The sequence below is a fragment of the Pagrus major genome, chromosome 14, assembly GCF_040436345.1.
Source record: "Pagrus major chromosome 14, Pma_NU_1.0".
Lineage (NCBI taxonomy): Eukaryota > Metazoa > Chordata > Actinopteri > Spariformes > Sparidae > Pagrus > Pagrus major.
The window spans coordinates 910,750-920,000 of record NC_133228.1 but is presented as its reverse complement, the minus strand read 5'-3'; positions in this window follow the sequence as shown (position 1 = coordinate 920,000).

The following is a 9,251-nucleotide window of genomic DNA, read 5'->3' as shown; positions in this document are numbered from 1 at the left end:
TTAACCACGTATTGAATTTTCTTTGTATCTGTTGAGTTATTGGTTCAAAGTTCATCTCAGAGCGTCTGTTCTCATTTTTTTCAAGCACTACACCCAGATATGTCACAGTTTGTTTGATAGGAATATCACTCAGTTCTGACAGATCACAGTGTTTAAGGGGAAACAGCATAGATTTATTAATATTCATTGTCAGCCCAGAAACCTCAGAAAACTCTCTGATACATTGCACAGCTGTGTCGAGTTCATTTTGATTGGATAAAAAAACTGCTGTATCATCCGCTAACTGAGACAGTTTGAATTCTCTACCTAATGCTCTTATACCCTGAAAGTTGCTTTTTTTAATATGTGTTGCCATTACTTGTGTGACCAGCAAAAACAAAAAGGGACTTAATGGGCAACCTTGTCTGATTCCACGGTTAATATTAAATCTGGGTGTTGTGCCATTTGTTACCTTAATTGAACTGTTACTTCCTTTATAAAGTGTTTGAACTGCCCTCAGAAACCTATTTCCAAAACCAAAACATTGGATAACTTTAAACATGAACTGGTGATTAACTGTGTCGAACGCTTTATAGAAGTCGACAAATAAAATAAAGCTTTCATCATGTATAAATTCATTATAATCTATCATGTCCAAAATCAACCGAATATTATTTACAATATTTCTCCCTGGCATAAATCCAGATTGCTCCTCATCAATAATGTCATCTAATCCTATTTTTATTCTTTTAGCAAAGATGAGAGCAAACAGCTTTGCATCATTATTCAATAAACTAATCGGTCTCCAGTTTTCGATGTTTAATTTATCTTTTTTTGGTTTTGGAATTAGTTTTATCAGTCCTTGTCTTAATGTGTGGGGCAGTTCTTCTTTATCTAGAGCCTCTTCAAATAAACCAACTAAAAATGGAGCGATTGCTTGTTTAAAGCATTTGTAAAATTCCCCTGTTAACCCATCATTCCCTGGGGCTTTATTGTCCTTGAGGGAATCAATACAATTTCGCACCTCTGTTATGGTTATTTTCTGATCACATATTACTTGGAAGTCATCATCTATTCTTCTAATATTTGGTTGTATGTTTTGAAGGAATAATGACATTTTATCTTCGTTCAACAGGTCAGCCTGATACAGCGTTCCATAAAAATTGGCGACATATTGTGAAATTAGTTTTCCATTTTCACACACAGTATCATTAATTTTAAGTTTGCATAAAGAAGATATTTCATAATTCCTTTTCTCTAAATTAAAGAAGTATTTGGTACATTTTTCCCCCTGCTCAAGCCATTTCCTCCTGGATCTGATGAAGGCACCTCTAGCCCTTCCTTCATAAAATTTATCTAATTCGGTTTGTAAATAAGCCAATTGTTTTATTTCGGCACTAGTTGGATCCGTTTTCTCAGAAAGCGGAATAATTTGGGTGACAAGTTGAAGTTCTTTTTCTTTGTTATAGCTATTGATCTTTTTGCTTAATTTCATAGCTAACTTTCTTATTTCAAATTTCATTAGTTCCCAGTATAAACCAAATTTTTTAGTAAGTTTGCTTGTCTCCAGCATTTATCAATAATTTTTTGGCTTTCCTTTACAAATTCCTTATTTTGCAGCAGCATTTTGTTTAATTTCCAATAATCTCTATTCACCTTCTGCCTATTAGATCCAAGATGGAATTGAATTAATATAGCTTTGTGATCTGTCAGTATTGTGGGTTCTATTTTGATTAAGTCTACTTTATTTTCTAAATCAGCTGAGATTAACCAAAAATCTATGCGAGATTGGTGAGATCTAACCTTATTGCTCCATGTGAATACTTTATCCTGTGGGTATCTGTGTCTCCATATATCAATCAGGTTCATTCTGTGGCAAATGTTTTCTAACTCGGTTGTCTGTTTGGCTTTTGGAGGCCATCTGTCCAGTCTATCATCAAACACCGTGTTGAAATCTCCGCCCCATAAGAGCTCTGCTGAGGGAAACAACGTCAGCCACTGATTTACCCTATTTTCTATTGTTGAAAAAATTATGTTATTGAGGAGTTTACTGTTTGAGCCATATATGTTAATCAAAATAACAGGCGATTGGTTGATATCTGCCAACAGAATGATCCATCTACCATCTTTATCTGCATCATACTTTATAACTTTCCCACCAAATTTCCCTTGTAGGATGGCTACCCCTGCTGAGCGATTACTGCCATGAGAAAACCATACATTTCTTCCCCATTGACTTTTCCAATGTGAAACATCAGCCTCAGAAGAGTGGGTTTCTTGAATGAAATAAAAATCTGCACCTTTATTCTGAAGAAATAAAAACAAACTTTTCCTTTTCACTTCATTCTTAATACCTCTGACATTGACAGAAAGAACAGAAGTTGCCATAGTCGCGCACACACACACACACACACACACACACACACACACACACACACACACAAAACCACACACACAAATACACAAGCCCCCACTCAAAAACCTCACTGGGTTGAGAGCGGATACTGCAAGATTGGCCACTGCACCAGATCAGACCACATTCAAACTTGAAATAATCTACCCCTCTTCATTTGCGCTCCAGGGAGCATCGAGTCTTTGCATAAACAAGTAATTTAACTCTGGTGTCGGTCAGAGCAGGTCAGAGACAAAAAAAAACCAAAAAAAAACTATGTAGTCTCACGGCTCTGTGACAACTTGAATCTGTAATTTACATGACTTTTGCTGCGATTCGTACGCCATCAATATATGCGTGTGCTCCTCTGAAGCCAGCTTTCTTTCCTTCCTTCCTCGCCTGTTCCACTTGCGGCCACAGCTGGTTTCTGGACTCCTTGGCTGCTTGTGTCAGGTCCTCCAGAATCTTTATTCTTCTTGTTTTAAGAAGCTCCGATGTCCTGGCGTCCTTCCAGATCTTCTCTCGATGTGATCGTGACAGAAAGCGTACTATGACGCGACGGCTGGAGTGCTCGTGTCCGGAGCGAGGTCCCACTCTGTGCACGATGTCCACCGTGAGGGCCAGTTGGTCCGCGATGTCAGGGGAGATTTGGCCGAACAGGTCGATGATGGTTTTCTTTAAATCCTCCCCGGTCCTCTCATGTAAGCCGGCTACACGAAGGTTCCACCGTCTCGAATAGGCATCCATGTCGTTGTATTTATCCCGGAGCTCCGTGCTCGCTTTCCCCAGGGTTGAGGCTTGAGCCTGGAGGGTGCTCACCTGGCCAGACATGTCTTCCATCCGTCCCCACAGAGCTTCCAGGGAGTCTGTGACACTTTTCGTTGTTTTAGTGTTTTCTTTTACTGCATCTTCCAGCGTTTGGAGACGTTTAAGAGACTCAATTTGTCTCTTTTCAATTCTCTCAAGGATGCTTAACGACATCTGGTCAGACTCCTCCACCTCATCACTCATGGGTTTTTTACTCTTCTTAGATTTTGGAGCTTCAGGTGTCTGCTCCGAAGTGGGTTCACTTCCCTCGGCAATAAGATTGTCCATAACTTCAAGTTGGTCAATTAGGCGATTCCGTGCATAGGAGTGCATCGTATTAATAAAGTTTCCTTTGTCCATACCCTTCAGCGTGATGAGTCTTGACTCCGGTATTCCAATTCAAAGCAGAAAAGTTTGTAACGCACGTGGAGGAGGCGTCCCTCCGCGGTAGTGCTTTGACTCGCGGCTTCCTTAAAGTTTCTCCTTTCAGTAGCCTACCTGAGCAGGTTAATTGAGACCTCAGTGTCGTGACCTTTTTCCAGAGAGGTAAATGTCCTTTTTTAAATTCTTCTGATCATAATGCAGTGTAGTGCCACTTGGACCACTGTCTTAGGACGGCATGCCCAAACAGTGGTCGCCTGGCTCTAAAAACTGCGGCCGCCTTGATCCATGGATCTATTATAATACATCCATGCCTTGATCTCATGAGGTTATCGTGACACCTGTCGTGCCAAAAAGTGATTGTCTGCCAGAATCTGACTTCCGGCCGCGGGAGCGCGCACAGCAGCCCGTTGAGCGGTAGCGCAAAACCGTCTGCTTTTCTCTGGATTAAATAGCTGAGCAGACAAGGAGATAATTGTTCAGTTTGTGATAGAAGCATGAAATTTGATACATATACTCTTCAAACCCCACTCTTTAAGAAAATCACATTAGCCACGCAAAATTCCAAGATGGCGGCCCCAAAATCCAAGATGTCCACCCAAAAATGTGTTTTTTCCTTTATAACTCAAAATGCCTTGATTTTAAGCCCCATAAATATATTGGGGTTGAATATAAAGTTGGGTAGTGCGGACATTTTGGTACCTCGTACATGTTTGTATCAATTACGGTTCTCGAGATACAGCATATAGATACTTGTATAGAATTGGGTGAGTGAGAAATTTGTAACACTGATTGTTGTTATGTGTGTAATATATGTTATTTTCATTAGGGTTATAACATGAAATTCAAAAACCAAGATGGTGTCCAAGATGGCTGCCATTGCCTTGAAGTAATCCAATCTTAGTGACTATTAAAATATTTGCGTGCACATGTTTTTGGTGTATCCATCCAATGGGACCATTTAGACATTTAATGCAGTACAAGCTTGCAGATTTAATAGAGTGAATATCAGCACACAACCAGGGCACACTGGTGATATCACTGCTGTGTAACTCAGCATGGGGTTCAGTGTCAGCTAATCTACAGTATATACATATATATGACCTGTGGTCACAACTTATGCTTTATTAGACTGTAGTATAGTTGTAGTATAATTTAGTTTAGTGTCCCAAATGCTGTCTAACAGCCCCAATTCCATTAGCTAGTTAATCACGGTTGATAGTTAGTAGGTATAGTTAGGTAGCCGCACCTGAATTGACAGGGTGTGCCAGCGTGGGAGAGCCGAGCCAAGGGTAACGGGGCTTCAGTTACCCGGATGGTGTACAGATCACACGGGACTTAAATGGCACTGGATGAATGATCGGGCTAGGTGTAGGTTTACCCAAAAATAAACGGAACCTAGTTGTATCCCATACAGGAATGTGTTATTTGATTAATGTGGTAAAAGGATAACCCCTCGGCCTTAATCAAACCCAAAATGGCAGAGTCCATGTTTACAAGAAAACAAACTGATTGGTCTAAATGTTGTCTTTGTCAAAAAGACAGACCAAACAAAAACTTATCAGCACCTTCAACTCGTTACTCCCTTGAAAATGATGGCTATGCCAATCTTGCTACAAACATACCTTTGTTTCATCAGATGCAGGCAATGCCATTGATCCTGGATCCAGCAAGGCTGGATGAAGGTGGTGGTATTGATGCTACTTTAAGACGAAATGAGGCTAAATATCACTTGAGCTGCCGGTTGTTGTTTAACAACACCAAATTGGATCGGGCAAGGAAACGCAGATCGGCTGGCCCCAGCAGTGAGCCTGAGGATGTTAGCACAAAGCAGCGGCGGAAAAGCTGTGATGTTGAAGCCTGCATTTTCTGTGAGAAAGTAGCACCTGCATCTGATCTCTGCCAGGTTATGACAATGAAGGTGAACCAAAGGTTGCACGAATGTGCACATACACTTAATGATGGCAAGCTTCTTGCCAAATTGGGTGGTGGAGATGCCATTGCCCAAGAGCTCAAGTACCACGCTGCCTGTCTAGTTAATCTTTATAACAGGGAAAGGTCCCACCTGAGAAAACTTGGGGAAGGTGCAAGTGCTACTAAGCATGAGAAGGAAATTTCCCCACTAGTTCTCTCTGAACTAGTCACATACATTGTTGAAACAAGCATCCATTCGGAAGGTCCAACCAAATTTCTCCTTGCAGATATGAGCCGTATGTACCGACAGCGTCTGGAGCAACTAGGTGTTGACTCACCAACTGTCAACTCCACAAGATTAAAAGAGAGATTGCTAGAAGAAATTCCAGAACTTGAGTCGTATAAAATGGGAAGAGATGGGGAAACAGGAAGAGTGATGCTTACGTTCAAAAAGGATTTGGGTACAGCACTTTCACCGTCTTCTGCATATTCAGAAGCACTCCTTATTACCAAAGCAGCAAAGATTTTAAGGAAAACCATACTAGATCATCATTCTAGTTTCGATGGCACATTTCCAGAAGGTGCTATTCAAAATGCCACACCTCCCCTTCTTCTTCAGTTCATCAGTATGGTTGAACACCGAGCAGATATTAAATCACAGCTGGAATTTGGAGCTTCAAAGTCAGACCAGGCTATTTCCCAATTACTACAGTACAACTGCTACTCTCGATATAAAGAAGGAGTTGCATTCCAAAGGCATTCCAAGGACAGAGAAACCCCATTTCCGATCTACATGGGGCTATCTGTCTTTGCAAAAACAAGAAAGAGAAGCCTTGTAGAATTGATGAATGAGCATGGTCTCAGCATCTCGTATGACAGGGTGCTGGAGATTTCAGCCCAGTTGGGGGATGCTACAGTAAGTAGGTACGTTGAAGAGGGGGTGGTCTGCCCATCAGTGTTGCGTAAAGGGTTGTTCACCACTGCAGTGATGGACAACATTGATCACAACCCATCTGCAACAACTGCTACATCATCATTCCATGGGACAAGCATCTCTGTGTTCCAGCATCCCACCAAGGAGAACCGGGGGCAGGAGCGACAGCAAATCTGTTTTGGACCAAAGAAAGTCAAGTCAGTCCCAGAACTGCCTGACACATTCACAAATATCCGCCCCGCATCCTTTAAAACAAAGAATCCCCTTCCACCAAAACGTGTGATACCTAAGCCACATTCAGATGACTTTGGGACCCAAATCACACTTGAGTACCAGTGGCTTGAGAAGGTGATGGTGACTGAGGAAATTGATGGTGCTGTGAACCTGACATGGTCAGCACACCATGCATCAATGAAGAGAAGTCCAGAGTTTGAAGTAAGCATTACTGCATTACTTCCTCTGCTACGAGACCAAGCTCATTCCATTGCTACTGTCAAGCATGTGATGGATAAAGTGCGTGATGTTGTGGAAAATCTCAACCCTGGCCAGGTTCCTGTTATCACAGCTGACCAGCCAATATATGCCCTGGCAAAGCAGGTGCAGTGGCAATGGCCTGAACAATATGGGGAAGACAAGTACCTTGTTATGTTTGGTGGTCTCCATATTGAGATGGCAGCCATGAAGTCCCTGGGCACACTTCTCTGCAACAGTGGTTGGACTGGGGCTTTGGTGGAGGCAGATGTAGCATCCTCGGGCACTGCTGAATCCTTCCTATCAGCTGCAAATGTGACCAGGACGAGGCAAATGCATCAGGTCACAGGCTGCAGTCTCTACAAGCTCCTTAAATCTGCATATAATGACAGCTGTGCAAATGGAACAGATACCACTGATGGCACATTGAGCTTTGAGGAGTGGTGTGACATTCGCAAAGAGAAAAGTCCACAGTTCCGGTTCTGGCACATGGTGCTCTCTATGGAGCTAGTCATCTTCATGCTCATCAGGTCCTTTCGTGAGGCCAACTTTGCACTCTATTGCCAGGCACTGAGTGAGTTATTACCATATTTCTTTGCCAATAACAACACCCACTATGCACGGTGGCTCCCTATCCACCTCAGGGACATGCTCACTCTGGAGAACACACACCCAGAACTGGCCAAAGAGTTCCAGAATGGCAACTTTGTTGTCCATAAAACCAATAGGGATTTCTCTGCCCTTGCCCTTGATCAAGCTCACGAGCAGGCAAATGCCATCATCAAGGGTGATGGTGGTGCCATTGGGCTTACTGAAGACCCAGCCGCACTTAGGAGATGGATGGTAGCTGGTCCTGAGGTCAGTCGTTTGGTGTCCCAATATGAAATGGAGGCACAAACCAAAGAGGCCAGTGAGCACAGAAGCCACCATGAGCAAACTTCACAGGCACAGAAAACCTTCAAAAAGAGGGTTGATAAATTGTCCCAAACTCTAAAAGACCTCGGCAACCCATTTCAGGAAGACAGTAAAGACCTGTATTCACTTGACACCAAAGATGTTGCTCACCCCGACTCTGCAGAACTTCTGCAGTCTCACTTGCAGAGAGGTCAGGCAAAATTTCAGGAGTTTTCACAGGCCCTGGAAAACAATCCGTCCTTTTTCTATGAGCCAATCAAGAAGAACAAATCTGATTTCTTCAGACAGGACTCTACTTCTGCTGATCCCTCAAAGCAGAAACTTCTCAAGGAGGACTGTCAGCTGTTCTCAAAGCTTTTCATCTCTTGTCAGAGCCGAGAGTGTGACCTCCAGGAGTTCTTTCAGCATGAGAACCAGTCCTTCCCTGTGGCATTGAGCAAGGGTGGAAAATTGTATACTTGCCAGAAGTCTCAGCTGACCTCTATCCTTGAGAATTATGTCCCACCAGTTGACAAGGAACCTGAGGCAGACGTTCTCATTGTAGATGGGTCAGCTTTGGTCCATGCCCTGCCACCAAAAAGATCCAAGACTTTTGAGGACTATGCAGCTCTCGACTTCCTACCTGTGATCTACATGTACTCCAGCAAGTTCGCAATGACACATCTGGTCTTTGATGTGTACAACCCATCAAGCCTTAAAGCTGAGACCAGGTCAAAACGTGGCGAGGGGGGAAGACGCAAGGTAACAAATAAGAACACCATGCCATCAAACTGGCATAACTTCCTGAGGCACAATGACAACAAAACAGAGTTGTACCACTTTCTTGCCGACAAGGTTACACAAATGCTTGCCCCAAATACCATCATCGTCACAAAGGGTCCTACTGTCCTCAGCACTCATGCAACTGGTCTTGATGGACTGGATAAATGCTCTCACGAGGAAGCAGACAGCCGCATCTTTGTGCACGCCAAACATGCTACTGAACATGGTAGCCAATCCATCATGATCAAGGCAAATGACACAGATGTTCTGATCTTAGCACTCAGTGTATTCGGTGGTCTCGAAGAGGCTGGCCTACAGCATATGTGGCTTGCATTTGGGCAAGGCCAGACTCTGCGCTGGATTAGTGTGCATGATATTTTTCAGCATGTTGGCCAGGAGAAGGTCAAAGGCATGCTCTTCTTTCATGCCTTTACAGGATGTGACACCGTGTCTGCCTTCCGCAACAAAGGGAAGAAAACGGCTTGGCAGACATGGGGCATATGTCCAGAAGCCTTGCCTGTATTCTCCAAACTGGGTACTTACCCTCCCACAGTGGAGGACTGTGACATAGAGTAGCTTGAGAAGTTTGTCATTCTCATGTATGACAGATCCAGCACAGCTGCCACTGTGGATGAGGCCAGGCTTGACTTGTTTGCCAGAAAGCAGAGGCCCTATGAGTCTATCCCACCAACCAGA